The sequence below is a fragment of the Hylobates moloch genome, unplaced genomic scaffold (genome assembly GCF_009828535.3).
Source record: "Hylobates moloch isolate HMO894 unplaced genomic scaffold, HMol_V3 SCAFFOLD_19, whole genome shotgun sequence".
Classification (NCBI taxonomy): Eukaryota; Metazoa; Chordata; class Mammalia; order Primates; family Hylobatidae; genus Hylobates; species Hylobates moloch.
This window is the reverse complement of record NW_026652294.1, coordinates 7,279,026-7,300,544: the sequence shown is the minus strand read 5'-3', so window position 1 is coordinate 7,300,544 and position 21,519 is coordinate 7,279,026. Positions and strand designations below refer to the sequence as shown.

Here is a 21,519-nt window from a genome sequence, read left to right as displayed (position 1 = left end):
AACATCGTACTGTGGTTCTCTAAAAGAATAACCTTGTTCTTAAGAAATACAGGCTGAAACATATAACGGTCAAGAGGTGTGATGTCTCTAAATTACACCCTCCAAAAATCATAAAAAGAACGAATAATGAAACAAATGAGGCAAAGTATATACAAACAATGAAACTGTTTAAAGCAGGGGTGTCCAGTCTTTCAGCTTCTCTGAGACACATCGGAAGAAGAATTGTCTTGGGCCACACGTTAACAAAAAAACAAATCACAAATACATCTCAATGTTTTAAGGAAGTTTATGAATTTGTGTGGGGCCACATTCAAAGCCATCGTGGGCTGCATGCAGCCCGCAGGCCGCAAGTTGGACAAGCTTGGTTTAAAGGGTATACAGAATTCCTCATACCATTCTTATGACTTTTCTGAGTTTGAAGTTATTTCAAAATATAATTTTAAAATGCATATCAAAATACAGTTATAAGAAAAGCGGCAAAATCACAAAACTCATTTATGACTAAGATTATATATAATTATTGGCAAAAAGGCTAGAGAAAAATAACTGAAATTTGGCTTTTAACTATTAGAAATTTTATGTGACTAATAATAGAAATGATTGCTGTCAAATTAGCTTTTCAAATATTTATTCCTTTTATAATTAGTAATTTCCAACCCATTTAAAAACTATGTATAGACATTTGCACTGGAAGAAAACTTACAGCACTTTAAATCCTTGAACAAACACAATATAATGGAAATGCTAATATAATTTAACTACAACAATGTTAATAAGCTCCCTTATAATTAAACATAATTCTGGGAGGAAACATAAAGGTGCTTTAATGCAGCAAATCAGTTACATGTTCCAAGAGTTTTCTAAAATATTTTATCATAACAATTTGAAGATTATCATTTTCACATATTATATTTCTCTATAGCCTTTTGAGTAAAACACCCTAAGCAAGCACACTAGCTCCCGTATAATTGGAAATTCCCTCCAACCCCTGCAAGCACCACGAAACAATTACCTTACATCTTATCATCCAGCATCACAACACATATCATGAGACAGCCCCATTGACCATACTAGAATTATCTCTAAACCAGGATCTCTAAACCAGCATTACATGTTAGACCTTGCGTCTTAACTTTTCCATGTGAACAAATTAACAAAACAGGTGTTAGGTTTTCCTAATATTAGTACATTTTTTCACGTTTAAAAGAAAAACCCCTTGGATTAATCTCCAGAATTTTGTCAACTCTAAGATTCTATATCTCTAAATAAAATAAAATTAATCAAATTAGTCATTAATTGAATGGTGAAAAATACAAATGTAACTAATAATCATGAAATCAAAGAGAAGAAGAAAATGGAATGGACAAAAGCAAGCTGGTTATTGAAAGACCTTAAAAGCTAGGGACAAACACCTAGACAGTAACATGAAGGTCTAGAAATAAAAATTAAATTATCCAAAGAGCAGATAGTGAACACTCACCATAACTATGTTGTATGGAATAATAAAAAGCCCTAATAATCAAATTATCAAATTATTTTAATGCATTCTTTTAAAGTTTCAAAAGTTTGACCAACCAAAGCATTAAAATAAAACATGAAAAACCCACTATTTAAAATATTATCATGAAATGCACAATCAACCATTTTGCCAAGAGATAATGGAATCAAAATTGCCCTAAATTATAATTTGCTTGAGAAATAAATTAATTAAATAGAGGTATTCATATATTTGGTGCACATTCTCTATTGATATCTTTATTTATTAGTACTGAACAATGGGAAATTTAAACTTAAGCAACAGAACAATTAATAATAACACACCAAAAAACCCAACACTTACGAATAAATCTAACCAGATATGTGCATGATTGTATGCTAAAAACTACAAAATACTAATGAACAAAAACAGAAGTGATCCAAATAAGTAAGAATAAAACCATGTTCACGGAATGGATCGGAAGACTTGATATTGGTAAGATGGCCATTCTTCCCAAATCAATTTATAGACTTAACATGATCCTAGTCAAAAATCCAGCAGAAACTTTTGTTAAAAAATCAATAAACTGATTCTAAAATTTATATTAAAAATCAAAACAACTAGAATAATAAACTTTTTGAAAATAACAAAAAGGATTTACACTATCTGGTTTCAAGATATATTATAGGCCGGGCACAGTGGCTCACGCCTGTAATCCTAGCACTTTGGGAGGCCGAGGCGGGTGGATCACTTCAGGTCACGAGTTCGAAGCCAGCCTAGCCAACATGGTGAAACCCTGTCTGTACTAAAAATACAAAAAAAAAAAAAAAAAAAATTAGCCAGGCTTGGTGGCAGGTGCCTGTAATCCCAACTACTTGGGGGGCTGAGGCAGGAGAATCACTTGAACCTGGAAGGCAGAGGTTGCAGTGAGCCAAGATCATGCCACTGCACTCCAGCCTGGGAGACAGAGCAAGACTCTGTCTCAAAAAACAAAAAAAAAACAACAAAAAAAAGATATATTATAAAGATACAGTAATCCAGGCAGTATGCTGTTGGAGAAAAGGATAAACACATAGATCAATGAAAAAGAATACAGTCCAGAAATAGATCTACATATACATAATCAATTGATTTTTCACCAAGGTGCAAGGATGGTTCAATGAGGAGAAGAAAGCCTTTTCAACAAATGGTGCTGGAACAATTGAACATCTCTGTGCAAAAATACGTGATTCCTACATAAATTAACTCAAAATGGATAACAGAATTAAATATAAATCTTCAAACTATAAAATTGTAGGAAAAAATTCAAGAAAATCTTTGCAACCTTGGGTTAAAGCAAAGGTCACCAAGATCCAACATGATCTATAAGAGCGAAAACTGGCAAATTCAATTTCATTATACTTTAAAACTTCTGTTCTACATGCTTAAGAAAATGCAAAGACATGCCACATATTTGGAGAAAATATTTGCAAAATATATATCTGCTAAAGGACTTGTATCCAAAACATATGAAAGACTCTCAAAATGCAATAATGAGAACACAAACCAATATTTTTGAGCAAAAGACTTGAACACACTTTCACCAAAGAAGATATATAAATGTCAACTGAGCACATGAAAAATTAACATCATTAGTCATTAGGAAAATACCAATTAAAATCACAATAAGATAATCCTATATACTTACTAGAATAACAAAAGCAAAAAAGAAAAGAAAAGACAACAGCAATGCTGGTAAGGATGTGGGGCAGTTGGAACTCTTAGACTGCTAGTAGGAATGCAATTTGTATAGCCTCTTTGAAAGCAGTTTCTTTAAACAAACATTTGTCGTTTGACCCAATAATCCCACTCCTAAGTATTTACCAAGAGAAATAAAAATGTATGCTCTTATAGTCACACAGAAATCTGCAAACAGTTACTTAAAGTAGCTAGCTTTACTCGAAACAACCCAAATGTTCAGTTGGTGGATGGATAAACCAACTGTGATGCATCCATACAATGGAAGCTTCCCAATACACGGGAATGAACTACTGATACGTGCAACATGCCACTCTCAAACACATCATGCTAAATAAAAGAAACAAAAGGCTACATGCTAAATGATGCCACTTATAAGACATTCTGGAAAAGGAGAAATCATAGGAACAGAAAACAGATCCATAGTTGCCAGGAGCTGGAGCATAAGCTGTGGGTTGACTACGAAGGGTCACCAGGAATTTGGAGAGGTAACTAACTGCTCTGTATCTTGATTTTGGTAGTAGCTGCACACTTTATGCATTGGTCAAAACTCACAGAATTGTATATCTAATTGCTAAATTTTACTTTATTTAAATTATACCTCAATAAACCTGCACCTCCACTCTCCACCTAAATAAAAATAACACCATGGAAGAAGAAAGAAAAATAAAATTGGGTACATACAGTTGAGCCAGGAATAAAGCTCAGAGATGTTCCCTCACAGTGGCTGTAAGTAGGCCACAAATTGGAATCTAAAATTTCTAGAAGCCAGCCTGATCACTTGCATAGTTCTCAATGTCTACAGCATGTTTTCATAAACACAAGTTTGTATGGAGGATAAAGTTATTCACACATGTAAGTGTGGACTAAAATAAGTTGTTAGAAAGGTTCTTGGTAATACAGAGGTCATAAACAAGTACTCTTGACACGTCCAGGGTACATTCTTCACAAATGAAAATAAGGGAAATTGTAGATGACAAATAAAAAAGCAAATTCATAAATAAAGAAAAAAGCATATAGATATAAAACCTGAAAACTCCCATAAGATGTCATGTCCCTACTGGCTAGGGATTACTAACCTACATTCCCAATTAACAATTGTCTGCTTTTTTTCTTCCAAGTTCCAATAGGAGCAAATAAACATAAATCAAAGTGAGTATTCAGTTAACTATAATTATCTATTTCATAGTTAACTATAATCATCTATTTCATATAAGCCTTAAATACATTTATTTTTATTTAACTCTACTTTTCAAATTGGAACTTTTACTTCTTGACTTAAAACTTTACAGGAGGAGAAAATTATAAATGAAATATAATTTGGGAATATTGTAAATAGTTGGATCTTCTTCTAAAACCCAAGTTCTCCATCCTGCCCACAATTTAAATTCAACACATATGTATTCTTCCAGCATACCAATAAATTATTCCTAGATTAATTAATGGGATCATTCATTTAGATAATGGAGAGATTTTGAGCCATGAATATTAAGAGTCCAATAGACAAAAGCACAAATGGAAATGAATGTGGCCAAAGAAAAATTCATGGAATGTTCCAAGCAATTGGCTCTTGACTCAAAAAGGAACAACGCGAACTGGGACTGGGAGGGAAATGTAAGAATGCAGGGGTGAGAAAATTCTATCAAACCCTTCCAATGGTTGGATTGCTTTCGGCCTTTCAAAACCATTATGTAATGACAGAAAAGTAAAAATTTCTGACTATGCCACCATGCTAATACTCCTCTCCAGATTGCACTCAATTTTTTCATTTATCACAGTTCTCTGCACATCAGACAGTAAACAAACTGACAGTTAAAATAAGAGAGATTTAAAATAATTTAAAATGAAATAGAAATATTATTCAAATAAGCCATATGACTTACATTTCCCAGAGACTTCTCTAAGAACAAATATTAAAGCTGGCATTATGGAAATCAGGGTCTGAGTGTACAACACAAATCATCTATCCACCTCTCTGGACAAAGTGGGAGTGGGGAGGTTGTGAGCATGCTGAGTCTAACCATAATTTTAACAAGGAAGAAACAGAATAAGAGCCAACCAATCGATACACATGAGTTTGCTTTGTGATAATTCATGTGGCTATGAACTCATGATTTCAGTACTTTTCTATATGTATGTTTTATTAAATCAATAAAAGTTTATTGAAAATAAAAGAATCAGCCAGGAAGTATTTATGGCATGATATTATAATGTAAAATGAAGGGGTCCTCAATGCAATTGTACTCTGATTGGAGATCCTGATAGCTACACACAAAATGATAACACTTACTTGTCTTGTATTAAGCGCCAAATTCACTTGGTAGAGGAGAAATGCTAAAACGTCAGTGTTACTTCCTTAGATGACAGCAACAGCACCCTCACTAAGCTCCCAGCCACCTGTCATCCTCCTTTCCAATTCATCCTTCATGCTACTCACATCAGATCTGGAGCTGATCATGACACTTCCTTGCTTTGAAACTTTCCATGGGTGTTGCAGAGGATGTTGGACAAGACATTCATGTTACTGCAACGCACACCACGCTCTGTCCCATACCTCTACCATGCAAATGCACTGGCATAGACCTGACTTGCCCAGACCTGACCTGCCCACCCGCCAGCCAGGTGTCCCTTACGACTTACAGTCCCTTGCATAGAGTTGGGAGAAAAGACATCAAAGTCATCACAGTGATTTCTTAATGGCCTTGGCCCAGAGGTGACACACCCCACTTTTCTGAAAAGATGGGAGAAACTAGTAACAGTAGTTGCCTTTGGGGTGATAGTGGTTCCAGCAGGTTCCAGCACCCACAGCTCCATATGCTGTATTAACCTATTTACCGTAAATCCTGCCTCTGTATCTTCACATGGACTCCTTCCATCTTGGCAGCCACCCTCTCTTCACCAATCCCCTGGAAATTCTCTGCCATCCACTTGTCTAGCCCCTTTCTCACAAGCCTCTTTTCCTGCAGGCTTGACCTGGTTAACACCCGCTACACCTTTAGGGCTTCAAGCGAGCACCACAGAAAGCAGTACACTTGGAAGTCCACTCCCCGAGGTAAGGCAGAGCTGCCCCTTCTATGCTCCCACAGCACTGGGTTCTTACCATTTTCAGAGCATGATCTGGCTTTATTACAATGATTTGTTTTTATTTTATAAATGAATAATATAGTTCAAAATTGCTAAAATATATTTTAAAAGTTTTCCTCTCTTTCCTGCCCTTCATCTTCCTGCCCAGTCACGTACCATCACCATCACCCCCAAGGCACCTGCTGTTATTAGTTTCTTCCATCTTTTCAGGAAAGTGGGGTATGTCACCCTTGGGCCACGGCTGTTAAGAAATCGATGTGACAGCTCTCTGCAAGGGACTCCCAAGTCCTAAGGGACACCAGTGCCACAAGATGGAAGTGCACGGAGAAAAGCCTCATGCTGATCTGTAACAACCTGTTACAAATGTTACAGGCTTGTGACAACCTGTGACAAGCACTGTTACCAAATGAGAAAGAACATGCCTTGTGTACAGTCCCTGACATTCTGGGGTTTCCTTGTTACAAGTGCTTGTATTACCTTCGAATACCATATAAAAGCAAGTGCAAATATGAACTCTAATTTTCCACTGTACTCTATACACACTGTCAACATCAGCCTTTTTTCCAAAACACTATGCCTTGGAGATCTTTCTATACCAGTCAGGAGGAGCTACTTGATTCTCTTTATAACTGCATGGCATTCCATCTCATAATTTACATAACTTGCTCTCCAATGAATATTTGGGTTGTGCCAAATATTTTGCTTTTACAAAACTGCTGCAATAAATAACCCTCTACATCCACTGTTTATCATGTATTCAAGTACACTTGCAGGATACCTTCCTCAGAGAAAAACTTGTAAGTTAAAGGTCATACAGACATTTTGTTATTTCAATAGACATGGCCACATTAGCCTCTGCTGGAGTAGGATCTATTTTTACTCCCACCAGCAATGGATAGGAGTGACCATTTTGAAACCCACTGCCATACCAAAAGTGTGTTCTTTAACTTTGGGCTTTTAAAGATAACAAAATAACATTTCAGAGCACTTTTGTTTCTCTTATTTTTGAATAACATTGAAAATCTTTTCTTAGGTTTAAGTTCCATCTGTTTCCCCGTTTTAACGACCTGTCTGTCTCTCAATAGGACCTTTGCCCAGTTTTACCCTGGATGATGGCGCTTTTGCTTAGAAGTTTCTAGGGCTTTTCTGTATTGGGATTTGCAAGTCAATACTGTTGCTTAAGGAATCCTCTGGATGTCCGCCTCTCAGGTACTTGGTCAGATCCATGTGAGTGATCTGTGTGTCTGTTCCTGGCTCCTTGTCATTCCTGGCGTTGACAGAAATACCTCTAGCATTCTCCTCTTAAACATGACACTGGCCTTTGAAATAGACAGCCTGCATCATGTTAAGGACGGACACATCTCTTCCTAGTTCAATAAGTGGCAGCTGGTTCCTCATTTGTCTCCCTGACTAGGCTGTGGGCTACAAGAGGGAAGTGGTCTGTTTTTGTTTATTTTTCTCTCTAATCTCTAGCACAATGGCTAGTACTTAATCGGCTCAATGAACGTTGGATAAGTTTACTTAAGGGAAGATCAGCATGGTTGTGGTACAGTCACAGATGGTTTCAGGAAGACATTAAGTGCAAGCTAGACTTGGAAAGATTAATGGGCTACAGAGTCAGGAGAAAGAATGAACCAGCGCTCAAAGGCAGGAAATTTAGCTTGAGATAAGGAAAGAGTGTGACTTCAATTTAGGCAGAGCAAGTTCCTACAGGGAAAAGGTGGAAGGTATGCTTTATTACGCCAAGGAGGCTCAGGGAGGGTTGGCCTTCAGCCACCAGGCTAAGGGATCCAGCCTCAGAAATTCCAATACTTAATATTTATCAGTTATATAATACTCTGCTTGCTGAAAGCTTCAAATGCCAAAAAGCCTGCTGGGGAATAGTTTTTAGTATACGTGGCCAATTGTTTCATAAAAAATAAAAACTCGGCTCTTCAGCCCAGTTCTGAGGATTTTAGAGCAGAAACTCTGCCCAACACGGGAGTCCCTGAGCAAGGCTGAAGGTCGGTATTATGAATCTGTACTCCTTCTCCTTCCCCAACATACTCTGCAATATGACACTTATCTGCCATGACACCTGTCCCTAGATGGCCCTTGCATCCTCTTCCCTGTCCCTAACCTTACCTAAAATAGGTACTTGGTGTCAACACCTATACACTAATCGTGCCTGCCTACCTCCACCCTGCTGAATATTTCTATTAGAATGTGAAGATGTTATCAAAAGCCTTCAAGACTCAAAAGACTAAACCCATAACAGTGGAACACCAGGTGGTATGGGTGCCACTGCCAACCCACTGGGGGCAGACGTTAGCCCTGACTGTGCACCGATCTTCACACCTGCAGCCTGGTGCTATGCCGCCCCGACTAGCTTGTGGTTAGAGCTGCTTTTCATATTTACTGTGAAATCTAATGCATATAAAATGACTACTTGCTAGAGCAATCACATGGTTTCTGTGATTATTTTGCCCCAATTCATTTTAACTTATAACCCACTGAATATAGTAATTTGTCAATTAAATAACAGAGGTATTTTTTTTTAAAGTCATCTGGTAAGTTGTGAATACCTCTAGTGAGAGTTCACTCTGAATGTTTTAAAGGGAGTAACACCTAGTGCCTTAATAGCATCCCGGAAGTGGGGATATCTCCTGTGGAAATGAAGTTGGCTTGATCAGTGAACACTCCCTCCCGCTCCCTGTACAAGGGAAGGGCAGTGGACACAGCTGCTATTCCCTGATCCCTACTCAAAACAGCTGCCCAAAGGATCCCTCTATTTCCACAGATATTCATCCTATCACCCATCCCAACAGTGCACAAACATCTGCAAGTCCTATGGCAAGACGACTTGGAGATGGGTGCGTGGGCTAGGACTTCACACTAAGAGAATCATCATTGGCCAGGTGCAGTGGCTTATGCCTATAATCCCAGCACTTTGGGAGGCTGAGGCGGGCGGATCACAAAGTCAGGAGATCAAGACCATCCTGGCTAACACGGTGAAATCCCGTCTCTACTAAAAATACAAAAAATTAGCCGGGCGTGGTGGCGGGGGCCTGTAGTCCCAGCTACTTGGGAGGCTGAGGCAGGAGAATGGTGTGAACCCCAGGGGGCGGAGCCTGCAGTGAGCCGAGATCCCACCACTGCACTCCAGCCTGGGCGACAGAGCGAGACTCCATCTCAAAAAAAAAAAAAAAAAAAAAAACAAAAGAGATTCATCATCTAGTATACACTCTTTATATTAAATGCTGCAAAAAACAGTTTGATACTAATGGCAGTTAAAATCATTGTGTGCGGAAACAGAAAGTCAACCAAAAAAGAAGAGTCAATTCCTCAGATGTGTCAAATACTGAACTAGAAGCTTTAGAATTACAAAGAGAAAATAGCATCAGAGATGAGCTTTGATCTCAAGGATCAGTTGGGAAACATTAAAGAGGCACCTCACAGTACTATACTTTCCACAGTAAGCGCCAAATGAATGCTACAGACAATGAGTAGAGCAGGAACACCAAAAGAGATTACTCATAGACAGAAATCAGGGTTTTGCTTTGTTTTGTTTTGTTTATGATGGAGTCTCACTCAGTCACCCAGGCTGGAATGCAGTGGTGTGATCTAGGCTCACTGCAAGCTCCGCCTCCCGGGTTCACGTCATTCTCCTGACTCAGTCTCCCAGGTAGCTGGGACTACAGGCGCCCGCCACCACATCCGGCTAATTTTTTGTATTTTTAGTAGAGACGGGGTTTCACCGTGTTAGCCAGGATGGTCTCGATCTCCTGACCTCATGGTCCGCCTGCCTCGGCCTCCCAAAGTGCTGGGATTACAGGCGTGAGCCACCACGCCTGGCCAGAAATCAGGGTTTTAAGCTAATCCTTGGATGGTGAATCTTTGTGAAGAGCATAGGAAAGGAGGTGGCCTTCCACAGAGGGAGACAGACTGTGAAAGCAGATGCGGGGTGCCAGGAGCATGATGCATGTTCACAATGGATGCTGAAATTAAAAGATGGAGGCAAGTTCAGGGTACCTGAGTGACAGGAACAAGCTGACCGCACCCTGCAGTGGGGGCTTAGGAAAGTTTCAGAATGCAATAACACTGTGATGAGACTATGTTTTCAGACTGCCGGATAACAGAAAAAGAGCTGGAGATTGGAAGTGCCTGATCCTGACTCCTGGCCAGAGGCTATGTTTCCCAGCAAAAATTAAAAGTTTAACAAAAGGGCTGGAGAAAGAAAAAAATCAAAATAGGATCGCCAGTTAGGAAGGTCCTGAACTGTCTGGGTCAGCGTAATAATGGCATAACTAAGGTGGCTGTGGTGAAAATGGAGGATGATGGGGCAGGAGAGACAAGGACGAGAAGGCATCAGCGAGGCTTCAGACCTTTGGATCCTGGACAGCTTGGAGAATAGTGGTGTCATTAATGTCAACAGAAACAGAAGAAAGGAAACTAGGTGTGCATGCGCATATGTGTGTGCACGAATATAGGCGTGTAGGTTTCTTGGTCTGTGTTTTTCTGGTCAGGGAGGGGATTGGTGAGGTATTGGATCTGTTGTGGTAGAGGCAAGGGCAACGCATTACACTAGAAATGCTCATTCATTATGAAATGAACCACAGAACTGAAATGAGCTGGCTCACTAAGGCTGTGCCATCAAGTAAGTGCAGAGGTTACTTGTGGGAAGGGACAGGTGCAAACAAGGACACAGGAGACAGAGAGGAGCACAAGCCAAAGGCAGGGCCTTACAAGGCGGGAGTCAGGAAAGCCTGATGCCGTCATAGCCGCATCACTCTGTCTCGTCATTTCATCTTTCTGAGCAATAGCTAGCTCCTCTCCTTCTATAGTTTTGAATAACTTAAGAAAGTATGGCCGGGCATGGTGGCTCACACCCATAATCCAGCCCTTTGGGAGGCTGAGGCAGGCAGATTGCTTTGAGCTCGGGAGTATGAGACCAGCCTGGACAACATGGAGAAACCCCGTCTCTACAAAAAAATACAAAAATTAGCCACATGTGGTGGCGCACACCTGTGTTTCCAGCTACTCGGGAGGCTGAGGCTGGAGAATCACTTGACCCCAGGAGGCAAAGGTTGCAGTGAGCCAAGATCACGCCACCGCCCTCCAGCCTGGGTTGACAGAGTGAGATCCTATCTCAAAAAACAAAAAGAAAAGAAAATATGCTTTATAGAATGTATTTATTCCCCTAAATTATAGAAACTATGTATACGCTTACCCCCAAACTATGGCATTGAACTTCTCCTTGAGTCTTCTCTTCCCTATTCAGTTCTGGCTCCAGAATATATCCCAGGCCACCCATTCTTACATCTCTGCTGCTCTTACTCTGACAAAAGCCACCTTTGGTGACCTCCTAAATGGGACAGGGGTCTCCAGATTCTTCTTCCTGTTTCCATGCTCCTACTCTGATTCCAGCAATTCATTCTTCATAAAGAGGCTAGAATGATCTTAAAACATACATCGGACCTGGTGAAGACCCACCGGAGCTTCCCATCACACTCAAAACCCTGGCTCCTGCGCAGTTCCCTGCCTCCCCTCTTCTCTCTCATCAGGTGCTGCCTGCATGGGCCTTCTGGCGGTTTCTGAAACACACTGCACTCTCTCTGCCCTGGCTGATGACGACGCTGATCCCCATGATCCCCTGATCACGTCCCCAAAGAAATGTCCCCTAAACAACTAACCTAAGTAAGCACTACTCGGTCTCCTTCAGGTCCTGGCTCTTCATGATCCCACTGCACAGCAAACGCTAGGATCTGGCTGATACCCTCAGACGCTGAGGGAGCTGATCCCCACATCCCGCCCAAGGTTAGTGTTCCCTGCATTCCAGCGCCTGCTGCACACCGACAAGCTGCATGGTTCTACCAAGTCACTTCCTGCCAGTGTTCCCTAGTTTCCTCATCAATCAAATGAAGGGGCTGGAATGCATAGACTCTGAGGTTTCACTTAGGCCTAACATTCTGTGGTTTCATGAATTCACGTGGGGTCAGTTTTGATTTCATTCTCTTCTGCTGGTGATCTTACTGCTATTTTGACAAAGAGGAGGGGTTTAAAAAAAAAGGCAAAGGATGTCAACAGGACACAGTTGGAAAAACTGGTTATTTTACCAAGGCTTTAACTGAAACAGTGTGTTTCCCTTTAAGGAATCAAGCTTAACATGTAGAGCCAATAAAAGCCCCTTGGGGAGAACTGGCCTCATACCTTGTCTACAGTCTCTGCACAGGGTTCCTAACCTGTGGTCAGTAAAGGATGACACTTTCTAACAGGTCTGGGAGCTCCCAGTTTATCTTGGGACCTCAAGGGGAGAGGATCACCCAACTCACAGGTATCTGAGGATACAAACCCATGGCTGGGCTCGACTTTAAGGGTCTTATCTAAGATTCCTTATGGAATAGAGTTTCATCAAAGCTAATCCAAAAGGCCCATGTAAAAACCATTCTTGCTGCCCTTTATGCAAATAATCAGGCCACGTATAAGACTAAAGTTTATTCATAATTAGTTTTTACCAAAAATGAGGACTGCAGAGAAAAATTTTGCTCCAAAGGTTATCATACATTTGTCATTAAATCCTAGTCTCATTAATTGTTTTTAAGCTTTTTGCCTACATTTTAGACTAACTCTGCCTATTCCTGTGAATCAAGTGGTGATCTTCTGCAGCTTGAAAAAAAGAAAAAATAGGGAGGGGTAACGTAAAAATATGAATCAATATACTAGTTCTGGGCAATTATCTTGCAAATTCTGCCAGGTAATGAAAGTGAGTAAGGTGCCCATAACCCAGAGGTCTTTGTTTGGGAAAATAAAACCAAGGAACTTCACAGACCCCCAAAGGGGAATTCTATGTGTTGGCGAGTAAAATTTTAGATGGAAATTACCTACCACACCACACTTGTGGAAATTGCTGTCCTCACTCTACTATTTGCAATAGGGTTATACACAGTAGCACCTTCTAGCTGAAATACTGGACAGAATGTTTCCATCGCTGTCATATTTTGCTTAATTATTATCCCTATAGCAGGGATAACAGTTACTAACAAAAATGAAGCATGAAAGTTTTACTATCACTAAGTCTGCTAGGACTTTTTACTGGGTCTAGTGACACACTTTTAAATGAAACATGCTGCTTTTGGATGAACACCTCTAGTATATAAAGGAAAATCTACAGGTAAAGATCAAATCAAAATTATTGACAGGCTCAGGGAAAATGCTGGCTTCAGTCCCGAGTGGCTACAATCCCTCTTTAATAAATTCCAGTCTTCTTGATGGAATTTGTTAACCCCTTTATTAAGCCCCCTCTTACTTATATGTCTTGTATTGATATTTGGACTCTGTTTACTCAATACTACAACTCAAATTGTTTCTTCTTGCCTAGAAGCAATCAAACTCCAAACGGTGCTGTCAACTGAACCACACAAGGACACGCCATTCTTCTGAGGACCCTTAGATGGACTCCAGGAGGAGCCCTAGTTGCTGTTCCCCATTCAACACCCCTTTTCTGCAGGAAGTAGCCAGAAAGAGTCGTCGCCCAAAACCCCCTAACAGCAGTTAGGGGGGCGTCTCCACTGGGGGGAATGTTGTAGGAGTTATTAAGAAATTATTTTAGGCAGACAGGGAGGAAAAGTTTTGGGAAGTTTTCATTTTTTAAAGCGTCTCGGGAAAAGTTTCTTGTAAAGCCCCTGCTCTTAGAGCCAGGCTGGCAACTTTTGATATGCAAATGCAGGCAATTAGAAACTAGGTCCACCCAACATGACAATCCCCGCAGCCTTCTTGCCCTTGCCCCACATGTTCCTGGCAACCTGATGGCCCCCACATATCCCCATGTGTGTAGAACATCATGGTGTCCTGCATTTGCATATTAAAAGACTAGGGTGGGAGGGCCAACTTTTTCCACGGGCTACGTGAAAGACAGGCCTGGTCAAACCAATCCCCTGAGCCATATGCAAAACAGACACCGCCTCCTCCAGCCTCTCTATAGATACACCTGGCTGGTTTCTGCCCCATTTGCGGTTCCCTCTCTTGGCTTTGGAGCCCCCCTCCCTCTGTCTCCGTACAAGGGAGCTTCTTCCTTCTCTCTTCCTTCTTGCCTATTATACTCTCCACTCCTTAAAACCATACACACACACACACACACACACACACACACACACAAAGACAAAAGAAAGGAAGAGTAAAGGAAGGAATATGGGGAGCAGGAGAGAGTAAAGGAAGAGAGAAGGGGGAGAGGGAACCACTTTTTGTGGGAAATGAATCATAATGCTTTCTCCTGGCAACAAGTAGCTACCTCAGTAAGAAATCAACCACTTCCTGGATGTTCCAGCACGATTTAACCTGCTGCTGCCCCTTAAGACATTTCAAAAACTTAGTTTGGTCTGGCTCAGTGGCTCATAATCCCAGTATTTTGAGAGGCTAGGGTAGGAGGATCACTTGAAGCCAGGAGTTCGAAACCAGCCTGGGCAACAGCCAGATCCTATCTCCACAAAAAAAAAAAAAAAAAAAAAAAAAAAATTGCCAGGTATGATCGTGTGCACCTATAGTCCTAGCTACCCTGGAGGCTGAGATGGGAAGATTGCATGAGTCCCGGAGTTCGAGGCAGCAGTGAGCTATGATCACACCACTAAGCTCCAACTTGGGCAACAGAGCAAGACCCTTTCTCAAAAACAAACAAACAAAAAAAACCTCCTTACTCAGCTTAGTATAGTGGTCAAAAGCTTTAGCTTGGAATGTGGCAGACTCCAGCTCAGCCCATCACTATGTGCAAGACACCAGGCAAATCCCTTCACCTCTGAGGCTCGGCTCCTTGCCTGTAAAAGGGGGCCAAGAATGACCCACACAGGGTCATTCTGAAGACTAAATGAGATGACATATGTAGAGCACTGAGCACCAAGGGACTCAATAACTGTTATCGTCACCCCAAACTGTACGGACACAGCCTTTTCTAAAGCTTCTTAGACTTACCTGTCTGTTATGGGTAACTTGGAAGCCAACCATCATGTTTGTGTGGCACCATTAAGTTATAACAAAGACACTGTATGTCTAAGATTTTACAGGGAGTCTCAGTTTCAAATATTTATCAAATTTTCCCACCAAGAGCCAAACATTTTATTTCAAAAATGAAATTATACTTCAAGGGCATAACACAATAATGACCAGACTTAACCTCTCACCATGAACAACCAGGAAGCTGGACAGAAAAGTTCTATGAAATAACTGTTTGCAGACATGGAAAGGGCTGCAGTCTTTCAGAGAAGGAAAATAAACCAGGAGGATCCCAGGATGGACTGGCTCTTCGCCTGGAGGTACCTTAGTATGGTAGTCAACAGCACTGAACTGCAGCACTAGGAGGGGGACCCAAGCAGACCTTGGTGGTCTTGCTGAGGTGAGGACATCAAGAGTTCAGGGATGCTGAGGTTCCTGGAACACCAAAAACAAATACTGAAATGAAGAGGTACAGCTAATAAGCCAGTGTGGCAATAACCTAACATACCAAAGTATATTCAATTCGAAAGACAACAGGAAAAGGAGAAAAAAGAACAAACAGAAAACAGAAGGATGGGAGACTTCAGTCCAACTGTTTTGATAACTAATTGTAAATGATCTAAACATTCTAATGAAATAACAGGGATTTGATCTGGGTTTAAAAAGCAGTCTCAAGCAGATTCTGCCTGTAACAAACACACTTTAAATAGAAACACTTTGAAATCGAAGAATGGAGAAGAGATGTACCATGCAAACACTAACATCAGAAAGCTGGAGTGACTAAATCAATATTAGACAAAGTAGACACCAGAGCAATATATTGCCAGGATAAAAGACATTTCACTGTGATATAAATAAGTCAATTCCTCAAAAAGACATTGCAAATATAATGTGTGTGCACCTATCAGACAGGATCCAGCAATTCCTCTTCCAGGTATTTACCAAAGAGAAATGATAGTGTATGTTCACAAGGCTTGTGCAGAAATGCCTGTGGCAGCTTTATTCATACTTGCCCCACACTGGAAACAATTCCAGTGTCCATAGACAAGTGAACTGTGTTAAATGCACATAAAATAATAATATTCAGCAAAAAAAAGAAACGAAATCCCGACTGGAAATATTGGCTCATGCCTGTAATCCCAGCACTTTGGGAGGCCGAGGCAGGTGCATCACCTGAGGTCGGGAGTTGAAGACCAGCCTGGCCAACATGGCGAAACCTCGTCTCTACTAAAAATACAAAAATTAGCTAGGCGTGGTGGCAAGTGCCCGTAGTCCCAGCTACTCGGGAGGCTGAGGTACAAGAATCGCTTGAACCCGGGAGGTGGAGGTTGCATGGAGCCGAGATCAAGCCATTGCACTCCAGCCTGGGCAACAAAGCGAGACTCCATCTCAAAAAAAAAAAAAGAAAAACAATCCTGATAAACAGGAGCCACAATATGGAAGAATCTCAAGAATATTACGCTGAGCCACATAAACCAAACACAAAAGAGCATGTACTGTTTGAATCCATTTATATGAAGTTCTAGAAAAGGTGAATGTAATATATTGTGACTAAAAGCAGATCAGTGGCTGCCCAGGGCTGGGGTGAGTTGAACCCAAAGGGCAAGACTATACTTTCTGAAGTTATGGAAATGCATATTATGGAAATGCATATTTACATCAATTCAATTGTTTTAAAAAGTAAGAATACAAGTACAGAGCACATTTATTAGTAAACAAGAAGAAAATAACATTAGATTCTTGTATTTGGTACCTCATGAATAGGAAATCGGGTATATTCTGAAAATGAACTAAAAGGCAACAATGAAAGAAAGGGCCAAAATCACTATTCCCAGCGAGCTATTCCATTTCAAGTTCTTTCCTGTCACCAATTCGGAACTCAACTGCCGGCTGAAAAGCAGAAGCCAAAAACAACTAATTTCAATCTTCTTAAATAGCCATAAATTTTAAGATAAGGAAATGAATTCCTAAAGAGCAAATTCCAAAGGCTGACAATGATTTAAACTAAAAAAATATATATTTCTTCGGAGAGTAAGTGCATCGTATAAGGTAAGAATATGTGCTTCTTTAAAAAGTTGTCCTAGTTTCTCTTTTTGTGTTCCAATGTTATAAACAGACTATCTGGGGGCCTAGAAGGACTCTCTCTGTCCCAGCTGGGATTTCACTCCTGACTCACAGACGTAAGAATCTTCTCTGTTCGTCTAGCAAAAAGCTATCAGCATCAGGACAAAGCTCTTAGCTTAATGCTCACCTCAGAGCAGCAGCTAGAACGCGAAGGAGGTGTGCCAATACTCCAGCAAATGGCCCACTGTGCAAATCAAGTTACTTTAATTCCAAGAGGCATAAACAACATCATTGCCCTACAGTCTCAACCTCTTATCAGAACCTCTCCTTTATCTTTAGACCTGAGGACACAGTGTCCCCAGCAAACCACTTCTCCCCACAACCCTTTTCTGTGCTGCAACATAATTTCTTACAAATTCTATTGGCTCTATCTTCAAAATTGGGAATTCCATGGCTTCTGTCTACTTCCATGGCAACCCCAATGGTCCAAAGGCCAGCATCGTCTCTCACAGCCTCTAGCTTTCTAAGAGGTCTCTGAAATGTTTTGGATGTGTGTCCATGCCCAAATCTCATGTTGAATTATAATCCCCAGTGTTGAAGGAGGGGCCTGGTGGAAGGTGACTGGGTCATGGGGGCGGATTTCCTCCTTGCTGTTCCAGTAAGAGTGAGTTCCCACAAGATCTGATGGTTTAAAAGTGTAGGACCTGCCTTTCGCGTGCTCTCTCTCTCCTGCCGCCACGTGAAGAAGGTGCTTGCGTCCCCTTTGCCTTCTGCCATACTGTAAGTTTCCTGAGGCCTCCCAGTCATGCTTCCTGTTAGGCCTGTGGAAGTGTGAGCCAATTAAACCTCTTTTCTTCATAAGTTACTCAGTCTCAAGCAGTTCTTTACAGCAGTGTGAGACAGGACTAACACAGCCTCCCTGGCCCATGCCCAACAGCCAGACTGATCCAGGAGCACTTGAGTCAGATTATGCCATCCCAACTCTCAAACTTCCCTATGTCCCATCTCACTCTGGGTAAGAGCAGAAACCCTCACAAGGGCCTCAAGGGCCTGGCCACTCTCCACCCCCACCCCCACTGTACTCCCTGCCCTGCAGCCCCCTGGCCTCCTTGCGGTGTCTCAACCGTGAGGCTCCAGCCTTAGGGTCTTTGCCCTGCTGAACACTTCACCTGGGTACTCTTGCCCCAGATAAATCCACAGGGGCTCAGTACCTCCTCTCCCAGAGGACTTTGCTCAATTGTCCTTTATGAAGGGCACCTTCTTAAAACACCCCATTTAAAGCCACCGTGTGCACCAGCACTCCCTGCCTCTCTTTGCAGCTCTTCTACCTTCCTTGAGATTTACCCCCTTGTGGACAGTATGTATTTGTGGATCTTTCTCCCCCAAGAAGGAGGAGTTAGCTCCATAAGGGTGTGGATTTCTGCTTTTGTTCACTAAGGGATTCCCCAGTGCTTAGGAGAAATGTATGGCACATAGTTAAATTTATTAAACGAACAACCGAATGTTTAGCAACAAGTTTCAAACAAAGCTTAACCATCACCTCCATAGCACATCTCTATATTTCCTGGTTTTAACTTTGACTAGAAGTAGAAATACTAAAATAAATCAAAGACAAGGTGTAAAACCATCAGAAAAGCTATCTCCAAAAAATGCTAAAACCAGAAGATATTATGACAATGCAGCACCACCTTGAATTTCAAAACCAATTGAGGGCTCTTAAAATCCTAAAACAGCCCCATCATCCCCCACTGTCAATTCAGAAAGTTTACAGAGAACTTTTCCAGTAGAGGTGCTGTTTCATAGGTCCTTGGCATTCTCTAGCAACATAGATTAAGATCCCACATTTGCTAATATTGCTAGCACACACAACTTTTTTTTCCTAAAATACTTGGACCCTGGCAGAGAGAGAGCTACAAAGAGGAGTTTAGCTGCAGAGGCTGGCTGATCAGCAATGCTTACCTCTTGGCTAAGAGAGTAGCTTCTCCACATTTGCCCTAGGATTTAAATGTGTGCCTCAGGAAAATGACTAGTAGGCTCTTCTGGGAATCTCAGGGGCTCCCTGGCGATAGTAAACACACTTAACAACTGTTCAGTACTGGAATGTCAGAGGTCTGTGCGCTTCCACACATACTTTGCTACCCATCTTTTTCAGGGTGAGCTGGTTAGGGATGGGAGCCTTCTGTCTTAGTCTTCTCCATGTGCCTTTTTGTTTAATGAGACATTCCCAGTCAAGGACTCAAACATATTTGATTGAATGTCCCCTTCAGCAAAGCACATAAAGTAGACCAGCTACAGAGAGATCTTTGTGCACAGCTGCCAGATCCTGGATTTTAGTATCACTATATAGGAAATAAAAATTATACAGTTGATATGTCATTTTTTTAAAGAACTTCATATGCATGCTAATTTCCATGCTAAATTTTGCTGGTTATAGGCAGAAAAAGCACATGACTTCCAACTCTGGCTCTGCCACTTGGGAGTTATGCAAACGTGATCATATTATTTTACCAGCACATAAAATACTCACTGAAGTGTCTAGTACACAGGTAGCATCACTGTTTTAAACTAATAGTAAATCCAATTATGGACTAATAGTATTCCAATCACACAATCAGAAGAACTCTGGGAAAATTAAGCAGTAAAAATTTAACAGATAATAGATGGCCAAGCACAGTGGCTCATACCTATAATCCCAGTACTTTGGGAGGCTGAGGTGGGTGGATCTCTTGAGCCCAGGAGTCCAAGATCAGCCTGGGCAACATGGCAAATCCTTATCTCTACAAAAATACAAAAATTAGCCAGGCATGTTGGCACACGCCTGTGCCTGTAGTCCTAGCTACTCGGGAGGCTGAGGCAGGAGGACTGCTTGAGCCCAGGAGGTTGAGGCTGCAGTGAGCTGAGAGTGTACCACTGCATTCCACCCTGGGCCACAGAACGAGACCCATCTCAAAAAATAAATAAAGAACACTAAAAAAAAGATCATACATTTGCTAGCCAGCAAATCAGCATTCCTATAGTTTCTAGTTATTAGTAGATGTTAAAGGATTGTGCTTTTCCAGTAAAATGTAGCTTTTCTGAATTTTTTTTTGGGTGGGGCAATGATAATTATGGCTGGTCTTTGAACCTGAATGATAATTTTAAGAAGGAAAACCAGCCCTACTACGCTGGGTTTAAAAAAAAAAAAGACAACCAAATTTTCCCATAGAACTGGTTTAGCCTTTTTCTCCTCTTTTTATCCTTTTTAACCCAAAACGCTCAGATGTCCCAAATGTTCAGAGCTGCAGAGGCTGCACTGCGGGGGCAGGTGGCGGCTCCCAGCCCGGGCAGACTGCAGCACCAGTAGCTGATGCCCAGACTTGTTTAGTCCAACACAGATAATGAAGTCAGCTGAAAAGCCTGACTTGCCAGTAGGTTTGTAAGTAACAGCTTTTCCTCTACCCTAGTGTCTTTCCTCTCTGGGCAGCATTTTTATTAGGAAACCCAAGTTGAAACTGTGCAGAGGTTGTGACCCTAAGTCACCCAGGCTCCCCTTACTGCCTGCACCCTGTCACTGCACTGGCTCTTCAACAGAAAATCCAATTCGCTGTGCTTAGTCCACTGTTGGTCTCTGCTGTTTGAAAGTTTACATGCCTCTTTAACTCTTTCCCTCACGAAAAGTCTCCTCAAAGGCATGGATAATGGATGCAGAATCGAATAGGGCTCCAGGTTTTTCTTCTCAGAGTCTGTGGTTGCTCTGGTTAGAGAACTCTTACAGATAAGGCAGGGTGGGAATTGATTGTGTCACTGTCAATCAGGGGCTCTGTCAGGGGAGCCCCTTCACTGTGACAGAAACAAACACTTCCAAACAAAGGTAGGAACACAGAGGAAAACAAAGTTGAAGTTGGTTCCCAGGATAACAGTTCCATCTCTACAACCTTATACAAGACGGCTCTATGTGCTATAATTTAACCTCAACTTTTGAATCCAAAGCTGCTGACTTATACATGTTTTCAGCTTTTAACCATCTATGTGTTATATTGTAGATATTAAACATGTCAAGCAATAATTTTACAAACGATGAAATCAATTGGCAAGTTTATTCTTTGAAACTGACAAAAAAGTGATCCTAAAATGTTTTAGTTTATGTTTTTTAGTATTTTGGGGTTTTTTTATAATTACCAAATTTTTAAAATAAGCATCTATGGTATATCTACATT

The 21,519-nt window shown here is 41.2% G+C and overlaps 1 protein-coding gene across 4 annotated transcripts in view; it reads right to left on the bottom strand.

Moving 5' to 3' along the window:
• Positions 1 to 21,519, bottom strand: part of GRK3 (G protein-coupled receptor kinase 3) — a 146,697-nt gene that overhangs the window by 99,902 nt on the left and 25,276 nt on the right. Inside the window, exon 1 of one of the 4 annotated variants that reach the window (XM_058431685.1) lies at positions 15,584 to 15,703. The exons of the other annotated variants lie outside the window; for them this stretch is intronic. The gene's annotated coding sequence lies outside the window, so the exon portion shown is untranslated. Of the gene's footprint in view, positions 1 to 15,583; positions 15,704 to 21,519 lie in introns of those variants that run through there. 4 annotated transcript variants of the gene reach the window in all.